Source organism: Ananas comosus, unplaced genomic scaffold, assembly GCF_001540865.1.
Source record: "Ananas comosus cultivar F153 unplaced genomic scaffold, ASM154086v1, whole genome shotgun sequence".
NCBI lineage: Eukaryota > Viridiplantae > Streptophyta > Magnoliopsida > Poales > Bromeliaceae > Ananas > Ananas comosus.
In genome coordinates this window covers 22,069-27,883 of record NW_017890675.1, presented here as the reverse complement: position 1 = coordinate 27,883, position 5,815 = coordinate 22,069, and the positions used below count along the sequence as shown (strand labels likewise).

Here is a 5,815-nt window from a genome sequence, read left to right as displayed (position 1 = left end):
GCATACAAAGGTCAAAGTTTGAGAAAGTTAGGTAAAAAAGAAAGAAGAAGAAAGAGAGTGCATTAGCAAATCAAACTTTAAACGAAGAGCACAAAAGTATAATAGATGGGCTAAGTCTCCAGGTATGAACCAAACTCACTAATTAAAAAGCTGATCCACGGCAAACCATACAACCATATAATAATCACAATTTTTTTAAATATTAAGAAACATTTAAAAACTATCTAAACCTTAAATTACAATTAATATATGAATATATGCAGTATTATCATGTAAATATCTAAACATCTTTGTTTATGCACAGTTGTCAAATTCAATAATATTAAATAAAGTATCGGCCACCATATAAAGCATAGAAAAATAATCCAAGATAACAATTCAGATTGATATAATTAATGTGTAGAAACCACTATTTTGACAGTGCAAAATTGATCCCAATGAGTAGAAACCATTACATTAATCTCGATATGCAGGGACTACAATAGCGACAGTTGGATTACAACTATATATTGCTCCATGAATGCACAGCATCATTTTTTATTTTTTGTCTTCAAACTGTGAAAAGTATTACTCATTACTGCCTCCTCTTGTTAGTCGAGAGAGATTGTCATGGAGTCTTCTCATCAGTTCAAGAGGAAAGTATTTCATGCATAATCCAACTCAACCAACCATAATAAGAAAGCAAAATTTTTTATGCTGTTAATATCCAGGGATTACTTTTCAATTCTTCTTCAGACTGAAGTTACATTACAGGCTGATATAAGGAAGCAAACTACTATTTTTCCTCCCTTCATTAATCCCCAAATTTTTAAATACTGCTAGAATCAAGAGTTGTCATCAAACTAATAAAACAATAATGCAGCAATATAAAGTACCACAAAGATGCTGAATAGTTTCCATAAAATAAACAAAAAAATAAGGCAGTACAAAGTTTGGCAAAAAGAAAACATATGATAAGCATACTCAAATGTAGTTTGAAAATTAAATGTTATTAATATCATTTTGATAAAAAAAAAAGCATAATAAGCAAGATTTGGTGAATACCAAGATCAAAATATTATGAGAATACTGAAACAAAACAAATGGATAATAATGCTCAAATAACTCCCTAAAATCAAAATAAATGCTATTCGACACCTATTAAGCTGGATTTCTCTTACTTGCCGAATTCAATTAGAACGGTTGAATACGCTCATTACTTTTGCCAACCTCATGACCGAGATTCACTTAACAGAAAGGTTCAGAGAATGAAATCAACAGGAATAGGGCTAAAAAAGAGAATCAAATATTATGAAAGCAATTTACAGAAGAAATGGATAATCAATACACTCAAATGGGTCCTAAAAATCACAGTCAACATCATTGTAGTCAAATGCAAGCTGAAAATTAAAAATTATGAGTCTCCCTACTGAATTTTAAGTAGAATGGTTGAATGATCTCCAAACACTTTGTTAGCAAATAGACAATATAACTGAACACACAAAGCTCAGATAATGAAGTCAGTAGGCTCTGTAATAATAGAAAAAAAAAAGACGCACAAAACGCTAGCCAAGGAAGTACAACTCGGAGTTGCAAAACCAATGCAGAAAACATAACAGAAAGCATAAACGGCCGATAAAACACATGAAAACTTAACATACTAAATACAAAATTTCTTAAATTTCGGTACAAAAACTATCCCACAGCATAGGAAGCAAAATAGTTAAAGAAAACAGGAAAAAAGCAAAAACAAACAGATGAGAGACCTTCATCATTACTCCTGAGCATGCTCAAGCTAAGCTCCTTCAGAGATGTGCAAGATTTAGCAATGGCCTTTAATCCAGCTGACGTGACTGGCAGCCATCTAGTCTGATTGACTGCAGTTTCGAGATTTCTGTAAGTTGCTGGCCAGAGATTGAGTAAACTGCATAACAACAAATGAAAAATATGTGTCACAAAATCTCAATAGTTTCTTCTTATGGATAATACAGATGAATTGTATATATGCGTCACAAACTCTCAATAATTTCTTTCTATGGATATAATAGATGAATATTGTACACTTACAGGACAGAAGTACACTAAATTTAGTTGGCATAAACCCGAGCTCTACTTAATATTGAAGATAATCCAAGATGAGTGACATGCTGACAGTTTGAAACATCAAGTACCTGCATGCAAATGAAAAATTAGGATCTCCCATCAATTATAATCATTAGAGTTGAGAAGGGATCAACCATTTTAGGCAATTAAGATGCAATGAAACTGTCGAAGCTGGTTAATTTTAGGAGGTGAAAGCAACAGTTGTCCCGCTATCCAATGTTTAAGAGGCATTTCTAAACTGGGTTTTTCAGAACACCTTTTTTCATATCATAACTATCATGACGGCAGATATTAGTCACTAATTTTTCTAGTTCTAACTTAACATTTTGTTATGTTGCAGAATATAACGTTGGAAAAGTTATATAACTGATAAGTTAAGTTCTAACAAAGAGGTGGTAAATTAAAAATTATGAACTGTAAGGTACTGAACTGTATACTTTGAATTTTCAGATATTCACTTAAAAATGCACTACACTTCAAATACTATCCACACATTCTACCAGCATCAAATAAAGGATTCAAAATGAACAAAAGCATGCACATACAAACTACAGAATTGCTTATATCGTAGTGCCTCTGTAAAGAAAATTAGCTTGATAATTTACCCCTAATGACATGCATCCCTGTTTAAGACTCAAAAGTGCCTGATCATTTATTCCAAGACATCCAGCTAAAGCTAAATCTTCAAGACATGGTAATTGCATGACAGCAGGAAGGCACTTCTTTGTGATCTGCAAAGCCGAAACCTAGGAAAACTCAGCCAAAGAAATAAAGTAGCTGTAAACACAATCAGGAAGTTCATTGTTCATTCTCAAAAGCAAGCAAGCAAGTTCTGGTCGGGCTTTGTAAAGTAATTGAATAAATTCTATGAGCACGAAAAGAGCATAAAAAATTCATAAGAAACATGGAACATTATAAGAAGCTCAAGGTAGATAAAAATAACTACGGGTGAAAAATCTAAAGCGATCGTTCGAAAAAAATAAAAATAAAAAGGATAGAAAATTGACAGCATTGATGTTCCGTGTTCATTCCATATGACAAAAACTCAGACATTCTTCCATCAAGTTATAAAAATAACTTTCAAAGAAAGAAAGGGAAAAAAGGCATCTAATGTAATAAACAAAGAAAAGGCACAGGAAAATACTTGTATTTTTTCCACCCAAAAAATGATAGAACAAAAGACACACAGCTCACATGAACAAAAGCTCTTCAATTGCATCTCTTCTCATACAGGGCTAGAAATGGAGGTTCTACGACTACGAGAGGATTCAAAGAGCATACCATGGTGTAGGAGAGATCCAAACTCCGAAGCTTCTTACACTTCACCGCAACCAACCCGACCCCAATCCGTCACCCGAGGCACCACTTCAAGAAGAAGCAACCTCAGCTTCGAGCACCCACGGCGATGCACCCGAGCCCCATATCCGTCATTATCTTGCACCTCGCGAGCAACAGCTTCTCTAAATTCCTCGCCTTTGCGATCGTCGCGGCGCCGCATCGCTCAGAGCCGTACCGTTCGAGAGATCGATCTCGACCAAACCCGCGCACGTTACTGCGAGGCTCTCGAGCCCGATTTGGGAAACCTCCTTAGGGTTGCCTTTCAAGAACGCCACGACAACAGGCTCAACAACACAGGGGCAAAAATCAGGGAAAATTAGAGAAAAAAACCGCGAGGGGGGGGGGGGGGGGGGGGGGGGGGGGGGGGGGGGGGGGTGGTTGAATGCCAAACCGTTATTTATAATGCGCCGACCACCAACCATAGGGAGAAGCCACGCCGGGCTGTACAGCCGAGAACGTGCGGTGGAGGAAAAGTCGCGGCCCACACCACCGACGGCACAACGCCACCCCCTAGTTGTACGGGCTGTCGGAAGGGAAAAGGCGGACGGGATGGCCGACGGGACAGGGAACAGGGCGAGAGAAGGCGGAGAGGACGGGAGAAGGCAGACGGGATGTCGGACGGGACAGGCAACAGGGCGAGAGAAGGCGGAGAGCCATCGGACGTGACAAGCAACAGGGCGAGCGAAGGCGGAGAGGCGCCACCATGAAGGCGGAGAGGACGAAAGGACGGCGAGGGGGGCAACGCCGCGTCGTACGGGAGGATGCGACGGCGTTCCCGAGGGAGGACAGCGTTGGCGTCGCGGCTACGAAACGGAGGAGAGGACGGAGGGTGAGCGGGGGACGGTAAGGCCACGCCGTTCGGACAAGGAAAAATCAGAGCGGGGTGGGGTGCGGGCGGGGCGCCGCCGTACGGGAGGACGGAGAGCGCGAAACGCGGGGAGGGCTCGAACCCTATCCCCCTTTCCGTAGGTGATAGGGTTCGAGCCCTATCGCCGCTACGGGGGCGCCGCCGTACGGGAGGGCGGAGAGGGCTCCAACCCTAGCGTCGCGGCTACGAAAGGGGGGGAGGGGAGCGCCGCCGTACGGGAGGGCGGAGAGGGCTCCAACCCTAGCGTCGCGGCTACGAAAGGGTTGGCTACGGGGCGCCGCCGTACGGGAGGGCGGAGAGCGCAAAACGCGGAGAGGGCTCGAAACGTATCGCCCTTTCATAAGCTTATATTGATAAACAAGGTTTATGGTTTGGGACCCTGCCATTTTGAAGAAAGATTTTTCTGTTACCATTATTGCACATAGAATTTGCAATATTCTATCAAATATCTTCACATTATATAAAAATATAGAAAAATTATTTAAGTATCATTTTAATGTGCAAATATCATACTGACTCGAAGTAAACTTTTTTTAATTTTATTTGGCATAATATAATTAATTTCAAATATATTTTACTTAAAAAATACTTGAGATATTCTTCTATAGTTTACCACTTTTTTACTTTAGTATTTTATGATTTTAAGTATATCAGTGAAGTATCGCATGGTTTCTATTTTTATTTTTCGTTACACTCTCCGGTAACTTCTTGTTAAAACAGTCACATGCCGTGCACATATATGTTGTAGATCGTCGTTGTTTCATCATTTGGAACTTACTAATAATGCTCAGGATTAAGCTCTAAAAAGTTTCATGCCTTTTTTACCGACCTTTTGAGACATTTTTTACACCCGTATGTAGCACGTGATTTGAATTTAACGAAAAAGTTAACGAAAGGTGTAACAAAAAACGAAAATAAAGGCTACAGTATATTTAAGTTATACGGTTAAAACGGTATAGCACTAAAATAAGAAATGATAAACCATAAGAAGGCATTCGAATACTTTTTGGTGAAAAGAAAAAACCTGAAGAACTATGGATCATTCAGAATCTACTATTTAACCTTTTAGAATTTTGATTTTACCATCCAATCTTTCAATTTGTTTGATTTGAGTCAGACGACGGCACTTTGACTTCAAAATTTAAACTAATTTCTTGCTTTAATAAAAATTTATAATTACTAGAATTACATAAAGTATACCAACTAAATTTGTAAAGTCAATTAAACCATAAATTAAAATTTTAAAATCAAAGTATCGTCGACTGACTCAAATTAAATAATATGAAATATTACATAATAAAACCAAATTTTCGAAAGGTGGGAGCTTAAAATAGTCAATAATTTATATAAATTTTGTATATTTTTACTTTTATACATACATATATATATATATATGAGTACGCCTACTATACTATCGATAGTACTAAGCTCTTGATACTATTGAGTTTTCTACCGTTAGATCTACCCTTTGATCATTTCCACCCGTTAAATTATACTATTAAACCAACCACTCACTCAACCCTAGGG

General features: G+C 38.3%; 1 long non-coding RNA gene across 1 annotated transcript; it reads right to left on the bottom strand.

Moving 5' to 3' along the window:
- Positions 1–1,615: 1,615 nt before the first annotated feature.
- LOC109704068 lies at positions 1,616–3,431 on the bottom strand. Its single transcript, XR_002214157.1, has 4 exons — positions 3,364–3,431; positions 2,688–2,813; positions 2,047–2,150; positions 1,616–1,903 (listed from the first exon to the last, which is right to left on the bottom strand). It is a non-coding gene; the product is annotated as an uncharacterized LOC109704068 (long non-coding RNA).
- Between the last annotated feature and the right edge of the window lie 2,384 nt (positions 3,432–5,815).